The 20065-nt window shown below is 37.5% G+C and overlaps 1 long non-coding RNA gene across 1 annotated transcript; it reads right to left on the reverse strand.

The window, feature by feature from the left end:
* Positions 1–1609: 1609 nt before the first annotated feature.
* LOC113579872 lies at positions 1610–4972 on the reverse strand. The gene is made up of 2 exons (XR_003410919.2): positions 4679–4972; positions 1610–1998 (listed from the first exon to the last, which is right to left on the reverse strand). It is a non-coding gene; the product is annotated as an uncharacterized LOC113579872 (long non-coding RNA).
* Positions 4973–20065: the final 15093 nt, after the last annotated feature.

Here is a 20065-nt window from a genome sequence, read left to right on the forward strand (position 1 = left end):
ATCCGTTTTTCAGATTAACTATAGTTTTGATGTCTATGGTGGAATGGCGTAAAATTATACTGTTATACAAGTTAAAGGTGTTAGTGTTTGTAAATTTTATTGAAAGTTTGTTCTAATCATCCAGTTATAAAAAAGAAATTATTAACTATTTGCTTTTGTGCCTTGCCAAGCCTGATTGGCACTTTTATAAATGGTTGTCCTTGCATGATCCTTTTTTTAACTTTCTGTGCATGTCCTTGAAATTGCTAAGTAATATTTAAGAAGCAAACAGAGTGGGTCTAGTCCGAGTTTGCATTTCTGTCAGTGCGCTCAGATATCGGGTATAGATAGCTGCTTGGTTATATTTCACTCCCTTGGACAGATGTCCTAACATGGATCAGCCACAGCTGCAGAATAGCAGCAGCAGCAGCCATAAATCACCTGTGCCAATGCTGTGAAAGGCTGTACTGTCTATGATTTTCTTTGATTTCTTTTACTGTAGCTCTGAATGGGTCCACAGAAAGTTTTCATTTTGCAGTGTTTTTTATGACCTTTTTTCCTGGTTGGCTGGTGAAAAAAAAAAAAAAAGTCTCTTTGCCCTCCTGAGGTATCACTTAATCTTATTTTCCTTTTTACAAAAAGGAAGTAGTCCACTGTCTTCAGAAATAGGGTAGCCCCCTTATATTTTCTGTCTGTCTTAACAAGTTATGCACGGTATTTTTTCTCTCTCACATACATACATATAATTTCTAAAGTAACCCTCTTGCCATATGCTTCCTTTATATTTAAATGAAAAGATGTGACCTGATTCTAAACATGGTAAGTTTTACATTGTAACCACAGCTACAGAAAAATGCATTGATACACAAATTATTTCTACACTTGCATGCACATTACCAACACTGTCTTTTATGAAAGGAGTCGTGCTAATATTTAAAATTGCAATATGCACTTGCAGATTTAAAAGTTTGTTTGCATTGTTAAGGTTAGATTTTGGTCATCAGGGTTCTAGCTTGGAATAATGTTCTGAGATGTCTAAAGAGGCCAAGGCCACTAGTCAGCAGAATCTGCAAAAAAAAAAAATCACACTGATTTTCTAAATATTCTTACAGAAGTCAAATCCTTTACTTACTAAATTGGCCATAACCAAATATGACTCACTAGATAGACCTGATTCAATGGCTATTCTACAAGCTACTCATTAGCAAGCTATAACCTCAAATTAAAACTAAAACTAGTAACTCAAGGTTCTTCAAATATCCCAACATAATTACACCTTTCAGGCAAATAAGATTTAATTGTATCAAAATGAAACAAAAAAAAAAAACTGCTCTTTGACCTCGCCCAGAACTGCTATACTGAAAAAGCCGCGTAGATGTTAAACATGACAGTGCTGTCAGTATGGATGTATGCTTGTGTATTGTCTGTAAAAACATGGGTCTATGCAGAGCTCACAGCCTGAATGTATAAATACTATATAGTGTCTTATGAAAGGTAATGGGTGAATCCATTTATATTTTCATTTTTGATAAAACATTTGAAAAAATACTAACCTGCTTATAGATTCCTCATTACTAAGTTCTTCTCTTACAGGAATTACACTACATGACAAGATGACCATAAATAAATGTTTCAACACACTGGTCTTTAATCAGAATAGTACATTACAAGTCAACATTCATACCATAAACTGTATTTAGTCTATGGTTCAAACCAACTGCTCTATATAATGAGCACATGATATTATTATAAACAAGGACAACCAGTGTCACTGAGATGAAGCATAACATAACACATTCAATTTCAGCAGGTCAAGACATCTTGTGCTGGGTTTAAGAATTAAATCTCACAACAGTTATTTTCATAACAATTTAACTACATATTAGATTTTGGTAGCTCAAAACATTACAAACTAGCAACTATGTGAAGATGTGCCCTCTTGAAGCAGGGTGTAGGGATATCAGCCTACGGACATGGGGATGGTGTCCTCAACACAGGACAGTTGACTGTGTCCATAAACTGCAAGGGAAACTGATTTCACTTATCTGTGGCATAATGTCATCAATAGCAATGTTCTTGTAGCTCCTGTTAAACAGCGACACACGACCAATAAGAACAGAGTCAGTATATGGTTGAAGGTATGACTGGACACAAGGATAAAGATAAGACAGAACTCTGTTGTTCAGTTGATACTGTGCTAAATCAAATTTTCAGTAAACACAATACTCAAGTTCTCTCACATACTTATTGTTCTTGATTCAACTATAGTTGAGGAAGAGTATGCTATACCAAGAAAGTTTAAATTCAAATCAAACTTGAAAAAGTAAAAAAAATAAAAATAAAATGCTGCTAATGCATCACAAAACCCTGGAAATCATGGAGGTTTTATGTTGACCAGTTAGTAGCCTGTAGAACATTCAATTTTAATTCCATTTTAAAGCATTTTGGACTAAATTCTAAAGGGCTTTAGTCAATAGGTGGTATTTCATGCCCTACTCCGTTGGGTGGTTACAGAATACATGCAATACATTACTCAGGATACAAAAAAATATAACGGCATTACTTGTGGCCATTTTATCATTATTTTTATCTTTAGCTGAAGAAAGAGGGTTGCACTGAGAAAAGCATGGAAAGATCTCAACCTTGTTTATTTTGACTTTTTTTTTTTTAATTTGGCATACTTATTATAAACTAACATACTGCATGTTCTCTCATTGTGCTTAACTGCATTCCAACTGTATTCCAAATATTATATTTAAGTACCACTTCAAACATCAAGTGTAAAACCATAGTCTAATTCATGTAGTTATCAAGCTATTTAGCAAAAATACCAAGGTATTACATTTTAGTCCATATTGTACAGCACTACTTCACCCCCGATCTGTGCATAGTTGCTATCAGCCTTGCTCAAGGTCTGAGAAGCAAAAGTGATAGCAACCTCATAGGGTGATGCATTGCATGCCAACTGTATTGACATGGAAGGGGTAAAGTGTGTGAGTACCTTTGACTGTGTTAGGGCTGTTTCTGCCTCATTAAAAGCCTTCTCACACCTGTCCGTTCATTTCCAGTGTACATTATTGACTAAACTAGCTGTTCTTTTAGTGGTTGCAGTGTTTTAGCCAAGTTGTGAGCAAACTTTTGTAGAGGAAGCTGCAGCCTGCTCCTGCAGTTAAACCTAAGGTACCCCAACACCCCTCACAGAAAGTCTCCTTATCAAGATGCTCTGGAATGCCAGTTGCTGCCCTGTGGAGCAATTGGACCATCACCCCTGGGACAACTCATAACACCCACTCTGAAAGGCCTTGTTTTACGAATAGCAGAACAACTTTGGCTCAACTAAAAGGGTACTACCTTATCGGTCTCCAAACCACTCTGTGAGGAAGGTTTATTACCCCGCCAGGACACATGGCCTAAACTGTAGGACCTCAGACCTGGACTGTGGGGGGGTAACAAAGTCATAAAGCATCTCATGTGGAATTTAGGGATGACTTCACAACCTGGAATACTTTGATCAAGAAAAACTTATAAAGACCATATGTTTGAAGGAATGCTGGAATTTGAGGTTTCCTTTGTGAAAGGCCTTTTTGCGAGCATTGCAGTGAGACCATGATCATGTATAATCATGTATATAATCTTATCAATTGTTTTTTTTTTTTTTTTTTTTTCTTTTTAACAAGGTTTTGTATTTCTGACAGACTGTATGGACAATGGATGCATAGAACCCCGCAGTGCCTATAACAGACTTTCTGGATTCGTTAACCATGTATGCCCAAAAATGCATTGTTATATACATATCAGGCTCAACACGCTCAATTTGTGATGAAGTCTAACTAAGTTATCATCAGTGAACTTTCTATTTATATTAACTTTTCTTATGTTTGGTTATTTCAACTATTCCATCGTTTGCATATTAACCATTGTACATGTATTACTTAGTGACTACCTCTTAATCTCAAGTATAACAGACAGGAAGATTATTTGAATTATTAATACTAGTAATGCAACATACATGCAGAGTAATCATGCTCTCTCTCTCTCTCTCTCTCTCTCTCTCTCTCCCAGTAACCCAATCTGTTTTTAAGTTGTGTCTCTTGGAAAATGTAACTGCTTTCTTACATATAATTGTGTGCTTTATATTTCTTATCAGAACATCTGCACTCTATATCCATATATGTGGACAAAATGGCTCAGGTGAATTAAGGTAACTGACCCCACCTATTATAGTTTAAAAGACATATGTCTCATAACCAAAGATCACTACCTATTTGTTTTATTTTCTCTTCCTTTTTCGTTAAAACTGTTTTTTATTTTTATTTTTACACGCCAAAGTCGGACAAAGAAGTATAAATATGCATGAGCGAAGCTGAGAATGATCTATCCCCCTCCCCGAGTAAGGGTTATAATCATCAACGCCCAGGATCAAAGTGTAATAAGGAGTTTTTAGGTGGTTAAACGTTTGGAAGGTTGAATCCACAAAAGAAGTTAGAACTTCTCGCGACAAGAATTAAAGACTTAGCATAGTGTCTTATTTTATGTTCGTCTTATATCTAGTGTGATAGTCTTTCTTAAACCACTTAATTTGTTTTCCCCTATTCCGTCAAGATAGTCGATTTTTTGTTTCGGCCAACAGTAATTAGTACTAATTGTACAACCTTAGATTTCTACAAACCACGTCTAGGATACGCTCTCGCATTGATACCTGCGAAGTCAAGGGACCGTCCATCTCAGCTCTACACTCAGTGAAGCTCAGGCTCGCCGATTCGGGACAACCTTTGGTACGGGGTCGTTGTCAGCGCACTGGAATATTTTGGATCAGGTGTATTTCCAGCATACAACGGCCACACCTAAAACTTCAGTGATCCCTCTTGCGCGGACGGACCGGCCAAATTGACGATTGTCCCTGGAAACTGACTTAAGAACTATATTCGTAAGAGCCTAGAGATAATCCTGTTCAGGTTAATTTAATACTTCCGCCACTCGATAGTTGGTACAATAATAGGAATAGGAATCTCCTCCCTTTTTAGGCAACCTTCCGGTAGTGACGCTCACCGCCAGCTCCGTTAACTTTCTGGGATAGGCTAGTCTTAGCGAAGTTAGCACCCTAGCTAAACGGCTCTCTGGCTTGTACGAAAGTTCTTCCCTCTGATCGCAGTTCTTGTCTTTGTTGGTGGTTTATTTTTATGTGATTCATCCTCTTTATCTCATCAGCCCCCTTTCTTTTTTTATTCCGTTGTCACTCGTTAGGTATTGAGTACGCCTGGGCCAAATCCGTCATAGTAGTCTGTAGCACCCGTTTCACAACGTCAATAATTCGTTTATTCATTGATCAATAAACTTCCTATTTATTCAACAAGTTGGTTGTCGTGGCAAATGTATTTGAAGCAATGGTATTCGTGAACTGCACAAGATATCTCATTTAGGAATGAGACTGATAACTTTAATAAGCTTTCGGTATTTCACCATTGTTAGTTGACATATTTTCCATATATTTTAGGGTGATGCCCCTTTTCAATAATTCATAAAATGATCTGCTTTTGCTACACTTTGAATAGTACATTTGCAATCCTAAGAACGACTTCAAGTGTCTCAGGATGTGTGTCTGGTGATGTGTCTATAATCATTTTGAATGTAGATAGTGCTTTATGGAGACCAGTGCTCTCAATTATATGACCAAGGTACGCAAAGGCACAATGAAAGAAGAGTGAAAGGGTGACATTTACCTTGCTTGACATGAAGGCCATACTCCTGTATGAAGAGTAGCTTCAAGGTTTCTGAAATTATCACAGTCAAGTTGTCAAGTTAGAAATGACAGAGAAATGCCAGCATATACATCTTACACAGTGAGGTCACAAAAGGGAGAGAATTTCAGACTCTTGCATGATCTGTTTGCCACTGACAGAGTACAGTGGGACTTGTATGCAGAGAACATTTCACTTTAGAGAAGAGGTGATAATGGGCATTGGCACCTCTGCTCTGCACAGTCCAGGATCACTGTAGTGTCAGCAATAGTTCTTGAACTCTGCTGGCAAATGTTCTCTTATTTTCTCCCCTGGTATGCAGATCCTGACTGACCCTAGGACAGTGTACAGATGCTCAACATTGAAATTATCCAAGTGACTGTGGATTGGTGGACTCCATACTGGTTATCAAGCTCACGCTGTTGTGAACCCAGTGCAAGATAGTTCAGAAACTTCTATGGGCGGCACAGATTGAGTCTATTAAAATCTAAACGTTACATGATTTTTAAACTTTAAAACAAATTCCATTAGCCCTGATCATTGTCATGCTGTATTGTATGGTCCATGGAAATTATTGTTATTCTTATTGTTGTTACTCTAAAAAGTTCTTACTGCAGTGGACTGTGAAAGTGCTGCGCTGTCCTTGTCACACTGACCATAGATGGCTGCAAGGGCTCTATTAAGGCCTATGCACACATGAGGACGTAGTAGGATGCAAGTGTAAAGAAATACAATTACAGTTAATTAGACATTAACTTTTTAATTGGGACAGGTGAACATGCCTGTAAACTTAACTAATTTTAGTGCATTTACCTTTAATCTGAGTCTGCTGTACACCTTACCTTGTAAAAAACCGAATGGCCCTGTATGAGCCAGCAAAGTGGTGGATCTCAAACCACTGTTTCATAGTTAGCTTCTTGGTTTGTTTCCTCAGATAGAGAATCTCATCTCTGAAAGACATATTTTCATTGAGAGCCAAGTGGACACCTGCAGGATCCAGAGCTCAAAGGTTGTTGTGGTTCTCGGGGATTGTAGATTGTTTCATCCCCTGCCCATTGCTTTCCTCTCTCCCAAATCCCTAAGTCTTCAAAGTGAAACTGAGAAATTGTACAACTCAAACAGCAGCAGAACTCCTCCCTTCTTTAACAGCTGCCTTCATGTCTCAGAACCATGCCTGCCAACACTCCAAAATTTCTCAGGAGTCTCCCAAGAAGAAGAATTGCACTTCTAAATTTTAGTCCACTAGGTTCAAGACCTGTCTCTTTTTAAGTGCTACCCACATCAACAAACCACAAGCATTTTTTAAGATATGTTGGGCTGACTTTAGCTTAGAGCACAGTGGAGAAAACATGCTAGATAAGTACACTAAACACAGACAAGCCATGGAGGAACAGAGTGCAAATTTTTTCTTATTTGTTATTGAAACAGTAGTCCAGATTAATTATTATTCTATGAGTGTTTGCTCTTATTATACTCCTCTTTTAGGAGTCACAAGAAGTATGTAATTGTGCTGCTGATTAACTATTCAGCTTATATTAACACACACACACACCTCTCAGTTTCAGTTTCACGCTCCATTGGACTCACTTTTTTATGTCTCAATTTTTTGTGATGTAGATTTTAGATATTGACTTTTTAACACTTTTGTACATTCTGTATGTCTTTTGAAGTATGTTAATATGAGTTATGAATTTAAGAAGTATTCAAAGTAATTTTACTTTCAGTGCCTTGTATTTATTTGATTACTCTGTGGTGTTGATTTATATGGGGGTGGAGCGTTGAATGTAGACCATTTGCTGACAACCCAAAAAATCTCCCTCGTTTAAATAGCCTCAAACACAATAGGGAGACTAACTGTGAATTTTTCTCTCTAGATAGAAATAATAAATTTTTGCCTGGCTTCCGCTTTGGAGGGAGATATATGAAAACTACAATAATGTATAAAAAGTACTTTGTCATACTTACAGGAGGCTTGTATATACCTTTTTGGTTGGACATCTGGTTTCTGCCCCCATCCCCCCCGCCCCCTTATGTTTTTCCCCATAAGAAATTAAAGGCAGAATATTGAGAACATTTATACACACACAGAGTGTTACCTGTATTGCTCATGGTTAGCTACCATGGAACTTCTTGGTGACCACTTCTTTTTCTGAGACATTAAACTAAAGTACGTTTCCTGAGACATTATTGCCACTTGACAAAAATCACAGCAACAGTATAAATAGTAGACATGATTTATCTGGCTGAGATTTAACTGGAAGATTGTCAGCACCACCATGTGATAAAAGCAAAGTCACCTCCCTGTCTTCAGAAAGACCACTCCCTAAAAGGGTGAAAATAAACTCTGTAAAATACTGGTGCCAAATTGGAAAAACAAGTAGCACTCTGCATAAAAGTCACATTTGTACATATATACACAACCATTTTCTATTGTAGACGAAGTAGGTTTGAGGAAATTTGTTCAGTTACTAGGCCCTACATACACTACCCCTGGGAGGAAACCTTGCTGAAGACAAAGAACAACTCAATGTCATAGTGAGGAATCGGGAGTAAGGCGAGAAACATGCTCGTGGATGGCGCAGCCTGTGTGAACCTATTACATCTGCAACATGTCACCTGCCTCATATCTGTCCTAAATTTGATTGCCAGATGGTTACTAGGGCAAACCCCAGAACTGAAGATCACTTGCACATGTGCATGAAAAATACTGGTACATTTTAAGTTAAGCACCACAGCCAAACAGAATATGTGTGATAACCAGGCGCACATGGGCAGTTCAGAGATTACATTTTAAGAGGTAGATATGAGGTGCATCAGCAATTTTGCCATGCTGCAGAGGCTGTATGAGCTGAGGGAGCCCCTGGGAGCTGCTCGCACCGCTCTAAGCACAGACTTTGTGCATGATACAATTCATTGGTGTTTTGAAATTCAGTCCATTCCACTATGACAATGTAGAGCTCTCAAGATAAAAATAGATCTCTAGGTCTAAAGTCATAACTTAAAATAAAAATGCTTAAGCATTACATTTCTGTAAGGTGTGCCGGGATGAGTGATAGGATTGGTACTACAGTGGCCCATAATTTACAGACGAATATGGCTGACAAATTTTCTGTGCTTGAGAGAACTGGCCCCCTATCTGCAATACTCTTGGATCCAGGATTTAAATAAGTGGGTTTCTGCAGGACTACTTGTGCACACACAGCAGTGGAAAGAATCACTAGAGAGTGTGCCAGTTTGTCTGATAAATGTACATGCAGCACATGATCCAGCCGCAACACCAGGGACTTCAGCTCAACCACAAGAATATAATCTTTAGGCCCTGCTGACAGCTATGTGCAGCCACAGCAGCAGACAAAGTCCAGAGGTGCAGTGAACCCTCTAATGCTGACATCTTGCCCCTTGTCAGCAACATTAACACATTACACAATCAAGTCTGAACTATTATACAACTGATATATATCAACATCAGGAGTAAGGAACACAAAAGAAATACTAAGGACTTAGAGAAGGTGGAAGGTGAAAGCAGCAGTGGTTCCAGTCACAGTCAGAGCACTAGGGGTGATCCCAGGAGCAACATCCAAGTTACATATCTTGGATGTTGTGTATCTACCACGCTTATTTAAATCAGTTACCTTTTTTTTTGCACACCACTAGATGCCACTGTGTGCCAAATTCTCAAAACCTCAAAGCTTTGAATCCTCTAAATCATTATAATAAAGAAAAATCTGCAAAAGCTTCACAAGGCTTCATCTTACGATCACTTTAGCTCCTATTTGGGAAAAATATCACCAACAATGACAATAAAACATGTAGTAGCAATTAGGAATTCAAAATCAGCACATCAAGAAACAAAGAAAGCCAGTTTGATCCACCACTCAATTCAATCTACACACACCCCTTCCACCTGAGCCAGCCAATCCATCAGATGGATTCTATCAACTCAGTCAACCCAGTAAATTAGACAAGGGTTACTTGGATTAATGTAGATTAGGTGTCAAAATAAAAGTACTAAAATAAAGGGGAGAAATAAATAAAAAAGTAAGAAAAAGCTCATTTCATTTCAATTTCATTACCATTCTCATTTGAAGGGCAGGATCCATTTCTAAAACCTCTCCAATTGTCCTTGCACCTCACAAAACACTAAAAAAGACACACACACACACACACACACACACACACACATTTTATATATATATATATATATATATATATATATATATATATATATATATATATATATATATATATATATATATATATATAAATTCCCCCCTCAGCCTTTTTCCTTCAAGCTTGGGTCCTTTACCGGAGGACTGGGAGCTTGATAGTCCTGTGTAGTATCTTATCACTCTTCTGGACCTGAGATCTCAGATGTTGTTCCTGGGATCTGTTGGAGCCATTCTTGTCTGTCTGTATCTGTCCCACAGGATCTTAGCACGGTCATTTTCTACTTTGATCTCCAACCTCCTTCTCAGTGGAGGACACTGCTCCTTGATGGTGTTCATCTCATAGCCAAGCATCTCAAGCATCACTTTTGCTGTGGCACATGTCAGCTTGTTGGTTTCACTAATGGTCACAGTAGGAATTGTCTGTAGGGCTGCATTCACATCTTCCAGTAGCCTTTCAGGTACTTCACTTGGTCTTGGTAGTATATATATACAGACACACAAACACATTATATATATATATATATATATATATATATATATATATATATATATATATATATATATATATATATATATATATATCAACTGACCTTTTCAGTTGTCGTTATGTCTGTATGTATTTAAACCCCTGTTGGTGTGTCGGTCATTGTTCATGTTGCCTTTGTTCATGATTCACATTGTATTTATGTTCACTGTTTACCTTATATGTGAGTGACATTGTCTTTTTCGTATGTTAATAAATGTCTGTCTCCGTTGAGGGAGTCTGTACGTCCTGCTCCTTGGCCTGCGCCACTCGGACTGTTACAAAAAGTACCTCTGCAACATTTGTGTAGTATTTCTTTTGATGCAGTGTTTTGCTTTAAAATATATTTAAAATGCCTCTCTAATATAAAATATTGATGTCTGCTGGCAAGCATTGAAGACTCTGCTTGCAACTTGGTAACCTGTGTTTTCTGGGACAGGGAGAGATGGTCACCATAGGGGACCAGAGCGGGACTGAGGGTTTTGGGATCCTCCGGACACAACGAATTTTTCTCAGGAGACACCATCACCAGTGTAACAAGAACCGCCTCTCTCTCAAGGGTTTCAAGAAGCTGAAGTGGTAGATTTAGAGTGCATTGCCCCTATCTGTGTATTACATCGTAGTTGCCATGCTCCACTCACCATGTGACCTTGAATAGCTTTTGCCAACTGATGAGTGTTTTAGAACTCAGCATGGGGAGAAATATAAATACTTTATCTCCTGGTCTAAACTTATATTCCTGTGTGCCTCCGTTGCTGAGTGCCTGGTGTTCTTGAGCCTGAAGCATGTTCTCCTGAGTTAGGTTCCCTAGTAAATAGAGTTTTTTCTCTCAGGTCAAGAATGTACTGAAATTCAATTTTACTACTTGAAGATCCCTCCTCCCATTTCTTGCAGTTGACAGATAGCTCCAAGGATTCCACCCAAACAATAATCTCAAATGGGGCGAATCCCATAAAGGCTTGCTGGATCTATCACATGGTAAACAGTAGTGCATCCAGACACTTATCACCTCTTTTTGCACAAACCTTTCCATCATATTTTAGAGGGACTGATTAAAGAGTTTGATCAAGTCATTGGTTTGGGGATGATACACTGATTTATTTAATCCCTAATAATTTGTAAATTTCACAGAGGGTGGGCTACATAAATGTATAAATGCTTTGCCTTGATCAGCCAGAATCTCTTTTGCAAGATAATGTGGAAGGGTTTGGAAGAGAAATTCCTAATCATTATCAAGGAAGCACATATAATGAATATCACGTGAGCAAAGGTTCCTTTATACTTCAATCGTGCAATTCTTATCAGCATTTCTCCAAAGTCAGTATTATTATTTTCATGTTATGCAGAAAATGGATCCATAAATTTAATTACTTTATAAATCTGTTAATACTGTATATTCAATAAATATATCAATACATGAAAAAAAATCAATACATGAAAAATTTCTCAGAAGTGGATTTGCAAAATTGTGTGCTTGCCTGCTGTGGCAAGTCACTGCTTCCACATATGACATTACATAGTCCACCAAGACTAATACACAAATATACCCCTCGACTGAATGGAAGGGGCAAACGGCGCCTTTAGGATGGCCAGGGGGTTATCCAGCTGGCAACTGCAACATGCACATGCACAACATCTGCATGCACTACTACTGCTACATACTACATCTACATACTACTGCATACTATATCTACTGCTGTAGATGTGACCTGAGTCACACAGACACACACACACACACACACACACACACACACACACACCTCAGTACAAATTATTGAGCTGAAGAGATAATAATAATAATAATCATCATCATCATCATTATAACAATGACAACTTTATATTGCACATTTAATATATAAAAATATATAAAATATATAAAGAAGCATAAGGTGCTTCATAATAGGCAGAAAAAAAACATTAAAAAGACTTGAGATAAATAATCAAACATGAAATAATAATATAATGCAACATAAAAATAAAACAGCAGGATTGTTTAGAAACAAAACCAAGCAACCAAGCAGAAATTCAGGATAACTTATTAAAAACCTGGGTATATAAATTTTAAGTTTTAAGCTTCTTTTTACATCTATTTAGCAGTTTCACAAAGCTTCTTCTTATAAAAAGGATCATTAAGGAAGCCAGCATTTGTTGATCTTACAAAATGATTATGGATGTAATCTAGCAGGCAGTCTGCAGGCAGTCATGCAATGCCATTAAGAGATTTGAAAATGAATAAGATTTTAAAATATATTCTTCATGTCACACTTAACCAGTATAGCTCCTTCAGAATAAGAATAATATTATTTCTCTTAAGTGTGTACCAAGCAGCTGCGTTTTATACTAAATGTAATGGATAATTAGTCCATAAAATAGAGCACTACAGTAATGTAATCGACTTGCAACAAATGCATGGATGAGTTTTTCTGCAACTTATTGTTGCAGAATAGGTGAACTTTTACACTGTCCCTCGAGTTATAATATGCAATCCTGGAGGTTCTGTTAATATCAGGAACAAAGCAAAAAAACATAATCAAATTTGTGACTGATAAAGACAGAGAACTCCTTGTTTTTCTCATTTTGATACACACTGTAACTAAATGAATACATGAAGGAATTCTTATGCTACAATCCAATAATCATAAAATATTACTTCACCATTATAAACACATTCTTATTGATTCAACACAGTTTGCAGTTCTGCTGCACTCATTTTGCCAATCTCTGCACACACCTCTCAGAACACTGTTCAATTCTCATTGGGAACACACCTCTCTCATTGTCCTAATCAGTGGCATCACAAATTGAAAGACCACCGAGAGGAAGAGGCAGAGGAACATGAGGAGGTTGGGGAAGACAGCCAAAGACATTTGAACAGTTTTTGTGGATAGTGTCATACTGTAAACCATGGAATGAGCATCACTGTAAACATGCAGTACTGTTGCAATACTGCATTTCCCTCAATTTTTTAATATACTGTAATACAGCAATTTGGGGTTTTTTTTGGTGACTTGTCACAATTTATGGGTAGATTTGTGAACAGTTACATGACTGTAAGTACTGTAAATGGCTTATTCAGTGGATGATGTTTTGAGGTCTTTGTATTTTGATAAAGTGTTTTGTGCTTTGCAGCACACTGTATAGCTTTTTGGTTTGTGGGTGGACATACCTGCTGTGTGTGTGGAGTGTGTGTGAGTTTTTCAATCAAAATTGAGTTTTTCTCTGCTGGTGTAAGGTATTGAGAAAAGTTTTTATGGTTAAGAGCTTTGAGTTTTTAGTTTTAGGAAATATGTGTTTGGAGAAATTGTCACAGACTGCTCCGCACCCCACAAGTCACGTGGTACGGCCCGCCGCGTGCAGGGGAATTCACAGGCGTACTGTTCTGTAACCACGCCCCCACACGTGTACACACGTGCCCAGGGTTTAATGCTGCGTGTTAGTTTGTCTATTTAAACCCCGTCAGTGTGTACGCCCGCGTTGGCCATTATCGCTACCTTGTATAACTGTTGATACATGTAATCATCGCTGTAGCTGTAACGTCTGTTTGTGTCATCACCGTTTCATGTGTATATGTTAGTCGTTAAATGTTAAACGTGTTATCAAGTTCAACCTAAGTGTTATGTGAGTGCCGGTTTTGTTGTATGTGTTTAATGTTATTAAACGTCTTGCACCATCGAGGAAGTCTGTGCGTCCTGCCCGCGCCCTGCGGCACTCGGGCCAGCAGCGTAACAGAAACCTGTATTACCAATTAGAGAAAAAAACCCCCTGTAAACTCACACACTAATTCAGAAAAAAACTTGGCAAAAACCAAACAAAAATTAAGTATAAAGACTGCAGAGAGGAAGAGACAAAGGAAGACATAGAGGAATGGGGACGACCAAGAAATCTTTCTAATGACATTTGAACATTTTTGGTGGACAGTGTCATAAACCATGGAATGAGAGTGAGAAAAAGCTGGGCTGGAGTCATAAGGACCTTTTGTCTTGAGAACAGGTAAGCTTTGTAAATTCATACACTGTCTTTCTTACACACTGTGTTTCTGATAAAAGCCCCAGCTTATAGTATTTACTTACAGTATTTCTTCCTACAGAATAGGGAAGTGGGAGGTGGTGGGAGATCACAATTGTTTAACCCAGACCAAGTGTTTTGACAAATAACAGTAGCACACTCCGGGATATCCAAAGACACATCATAGAGTACAATGTGGTGTATCCCACATAAGGAATGTTGCCATATCCACTATTGATCTCATGCTTAAAAGTCAGAGTATGCATGTAGCAAATATACTGAGTTCCATTTGAGAGGAACTCTGAACATATAAAAGAGATGCAATATGTGTTGGCATAAGTATGTATCTGTTGTATACTGTAAAAACTACCGTAAGTACAATATCAGTTGTGTGGCTACTGATTTACCGTAAACATTGTATTTTCTTCATTCAGAGAATGGAGAGCTTCCTGCAGGTCCTCACCCAGTGGAATATTTCTATCAATGCAGAGGAAGAAACTTCACTGAGAAAATGGAAATAGTGGAAGTCCGTGGGCAAAGAGGGGGAAATATAACCATCTGTGTTGCAATTAGTATACAAGGGGTGGTTCATCGCCCCGCAACCATTGCCCTATAAAACACAGCACTCCTTCTAGAATCCCTCCAAAGTCTGTATGACATTTTCTTCCCACCTCCAGAGTGACAGCACAGTAGTACACCCAAAGCCTCCTGTGTTGTTATATCGGAAAATGTAAGTTTCCATCATGCACGTGCCATTAAAGAATGATTCACCACACATTCACAATATTGCATTTCCCTCTGTTATGTAATACAGCATCTCAAAAGTTTGTTTTGTTACATGAATGAACATATGTAAACATGTAACATATAACTGTAAATATGTTCAATTACAAGATGGAACTGTACATTGTGTACGTACATATATACATATCCATATATACATTGTACATTGTGTATATAAACATAATATACATATATTGTACATACATTGTTAATATATTTCTGTATATATATAGATATATATTTCTCTATGCACCCCTGTTTTTCTTTTTCCTCAGCTCTCTCAACTATTTCACTGCGAGTTATACTGTGTATGACTATGTATGTGACAAATAAACCAAACTTGAACTTGAAAACCAATGACTAAGTAATTTATTTATCTTTAACGTCTTTGTATTTTGATAAAGTGTGTTTAACATTTTGGAGCACACAGTATAAAAGTGTGGTTTGTGTTTGTACATGCCTGCTGTATGTGTGAGGTATTTTGTGTGAATTATTTGATTCTGTGTAGAGTATTTCAGTCAAAAGGGAGTTTTTTATTTGTTGTTAGGTTGTTATGTTAGGTTCTGAGATTAGTTTGGTTAAGAGCTTGTGTAATATTCTGAGAAATGTGTATAACCAATCAGAAAAAAAACAAACCTTTAATTATTCTCTTTTTTGTTTATCTCCTGTAATTAATTTTGTGGTGTCTGCTACTGACGTGGCAGGGAGGGCATAGCTAGGTCTACCAGTATGGGGTACACCTCCCTGCAGACAGTAAATTAGTTTAGGTGTTTACAGTTTTTTACAAATGCTTAAAAATTTTGAAAACAGGGCTCATTTTATCAAAAACATTACACATAATTCACAAAGCCACACACAAAAGTAGCAGGGCACCTCGGATCTTATGCAAAATGAATCACTTCATTTCTGTTTTTTAATTACATATTCTAGGTTTGATTTTATTCAGAGATACTGTTAGAGTAAATTACATAAATAATCAAATACAACACAAAAGTCCAGTATTGCACACTGACAAATGTTTATTCATCTCCATACTGCAACACCAGTCAATACATCCATGCATTTCCAAAAGTTACATTTTGCACTGAATTTCAGAACAAAACATATTCTAAATAGAATACAGTACATAAACACAGTGTGTTTGAATTTATGGAGACAAAAAAAGAAAGCATATTTTTTTGGAAAAAACCCCCCAAAACAATCATCTCTTTAGATGGATTTAGCACTTCATCCACAACACAGGCTATGTCCTCTCTCACAAGACAGCGAGGCAAGAGTCTTCCTGAATGGTACATTTGGTCACAGGCCTCCTCCATGGCTCCAAGGCTGTGGATTGTATTACAGACAATAACTCCTCAGAGAGGTTAAGGAAGGAGATTATGGTGAGAGGTATTGGAGTGTAAATTGTGAATACTGATAATCAGTTTTGGTTGCTGTATCTATTATCAGATGTACATCTATTAGTATGTACAGTCTTTTTACATACACCCTTTATGATAACTAAATCCAAAATATGCCCGTCAATCTATGTTGGCATTGATGCATGTTGTGAGTAAGACATTGATTCAATATATTTTATAATATCCACTGTTTACAATCCAGAGTAATATCAATGTATAACTTCAAAATCTCTAGTTAGGAGAGATTTATCGTCATTGGCTAACAGAACAGTCAATAGTTCATAAAATCAAGCAAGGAACTCCATATAACTTGGTGGTCTAAAAATAACTATAAATATTGATATTGGTTTTTGGTATACCACAAGAGCTACGTGTTCAGAAGATGAATTCCAGATGTGAAATGCATGTTCCCACTGAGTCAAAGGTGTTCCATTTGCAGATAACAATGTTTCAGTAAGAAAAAAATAAAAGTAACCTCATGATCAAGTATTAGCTGACCAATAAGACATGCTTTTTATAATAGACCTAATATTTATTTAGTGTTGTTTAAGGTGTGTCTGTGAGCTTAATAAGGATATAGCTGGTGAAAGTGAGTTTAATCAAATTATTAATGAATATTATTAATGATTATTATAATCAAATTAGGAATGAACAGTTAACAGTTTAACAGTTATCCACTATAGGCTGAATAGATTGGGTATCTAATTATAAATTGCATACATTAGAAACAGCAAAGAATATGTTGTATGCTAAAATTCTCCCCAGAAAATGTCATCTATCTTAGGACCAGGAAATGCTTAGGTGGAGCAACAGCTGATGTTTTTAACAATAGCTGATTACTAGTGTAGAAGGCTATTATCTTACGGGCAGATCATAGCACACAGTCCACCTTGATGTTACCTGGGAGTGACCCGGCAGAATCAGGGTGAGCAGGGGCTCACGGGCTGTGGTCATCTTTCTGCTTGTCTTAAAACTATGGTGGCGAATGAGAGCGATGAATATCATAGGGTTTTTTGCTTGATTGTACTTGATTTGGTGAAGAATGGCTATTCTGCTCTCAAGTTCTGTAATCTTCACAATCAGTTGAAAGCAAACATCACATCCAGAAGAATCAGTGAGTGGTAATTTTTAAAGAATACTAAGAAGCCAATAGCATTTTCTCCTGATTCTAGCCTAAAGTCAAATCACACTAACAGGCGAAAAATCCACCATGTTATCCGGTTAAACAGGAAATATAGAATATTCATGTATATAGTTCTCCTCATGCAGAGTGGACTCAAGCACAAGCTGAGATGTGACAACCTAACAAACACAAACACTCTCACATAGAGCTCCTTGCAAAGAAAGGTACTGAAGAGATAAGGCCACAGGTGCACAGAGAGCAAGGTAAGTCTAGACATGAATCCCTTTCCCATCAGTATCTCAAAGGGAAATTATGAATCCTTGTTTGCATTCTGGCCAGCTTGTTAGCAAAATGAGGGCTGTATTTATGTGCTGGCACCACATACAGTATATATTTAGATTCCGGGCCTCTAGACCTGACCTTGCTGGACTACAAGAAGGTGTCCCCATGTTAGCAGGCCAAACAAAAAATAATATTTGTGTATACTCATTAGAGAACCTCCCCATGCTCCAGTATATTAGGATGTCCTCATATAAGACCTTTGTTTGAATTGTCTGACCAAATAAGCACTTACCACAAAGACTCTTTGGAGCCTAAGAAATCTGTTAGAACCCAGAGGAAGTGCATATCAGTCCTTGGGGAAGAAAAGGTTGCTTTTCCCCTCTTAAAGATATGTTTCTTTCCCTTAGACACCTGTGTGCTTTAATTACCACACATTAGACCCCTTTATATCCAGTTTGGGTGATGACATAGGAAGGGAGGGGTAGCACAAAATTGGTTGCTTGAAATTGTAAACTATTTTTTTTTAATTAAAGACTCTTCATTTGGGTAAAATATTTGTTTATTGATTAATTCATCTTTGATGTTCTGTATGAATTTCAACCAATCCAGTGAAAAATAAGCAGTCAGTGAGTCTTAGAATGCACATGCAAATAATTGAAAAAGTCATGAGATTTTGCTCAGAGGGCCTAAAAAACTAAAAAACTAAATCATAACTACAAAAGTATTTCTTAGAGAAGCGCTATGGGATTTTGCAAAATCTCATGAATTTATAGATGTTTTCTATGATTTTCTTCAAGAAAACCCATAACATGGACTGGGAGGTCTAGGTGAGTGGAATGGCCCTTAAGAGAAGACAATCCTGTTTGGGTTTAAGGCCAAACTGTTTGGAGATAAGTCCCTTCCATTTGGGGTTGATCCAGCCTCCAGGAGTACTTTAATTAATTCCTCTGCTTCTTTATTCACTTTCTCTTTTAGAAATGATCCCAAATGTAGCTAATTGCTAGTTAGCTATTGTAGGTTACTACATATTTATTTATTTTACTACATATTTACTATTTGCCACAGTTCAGACTCATCTTTTAATGAAAGAAATGGGTCAGACCTTTTTCTCTCTCTTTCTGCTCCCTTTCATTTTTTTTTTCACTAAACCCTTTCATTTCTTAAATCCTGATTTTGGATTTTAACCTGGCCTGAATTACCAACTGCTATCTAGGCAAGAATGTAGAAATTAAAGGATAGTTTGACTTGAGGAGGCTCAAACCACTTTTGCTTTTGATAGGGGTTAGGGGAGAAATCAGAATCAGAATCAGGTTTATTGGCCAAGTATGTGGACACACACAAGAAATTTGGTTCTGGCTGTGAACCTTTAAGCAATACAGGCAATCAACATATAATACACATTATACAAGCAATATACAGATCATGGAACCAGTGGATTATGGAACTAGTCAGCTATTTATGAATGTGATGGCATGAGGGAAGAAACTGCTCCTGTGTCTGGTAGTTTTAGTGTACAGGGGTCTATAGCACCTGCTGGAGGGGAGGGGTTGAGCAAGGTCGTGTCCAGGGTGTGAGGGATCTATAATGATTTTTCCTGCCTATTTCCTGGTTCTTGGGGAGTACAAGTCCTGGAGAGAGAGCAAGGGAGCACCAATGACCTTTCTTGATATCCTCACTTTTCGCTGCAGTCTGTTACTTTCATGTTTACTGGCTGCTCCGAACAAAACAGTGTAGTACTGACTCAGTGGCTCCTGTGGTAGATGATACTTCCTTAGTTGTATCAGTATGAACATCTTCTACTGGTCCTTTTTGAGGATGATGTTGTTTGACTTGATGTTGGTCTCCCATTTTTTGGGTTTTGGGAAATGGTAGTTACCAGAAACATGAAGGACTCCAAGGTTGACATAGGGCTGTTAGATATTGTAAGGGGGATGGTCTTCTAGTTTGTAATGTCTTGCAGGCCTCACCACACTGATGAAGGGCTGTTTGCTGAAAATCTGTTTTTTCTGCTTAGCCACTCTGATCTCTTTCATCACTGAGTTCATGGCCTGCTTGAATAGGGC

Source organism: Electrophorus electricus, chromosome 13 (genome assembly GCF_013358815.1).
Source record: "Electrophorus electricus isolate fEleEle1 chromosome 13, fEleEle1.pri, whole genome shotgun sequence".
Taxonomy (NCBI): Eukaryota; Metazoa; Chordata; class Actinopteri; order Gymnotiformes; family Gymnotidae; genus Electrophorus; species Electrophorus electricus.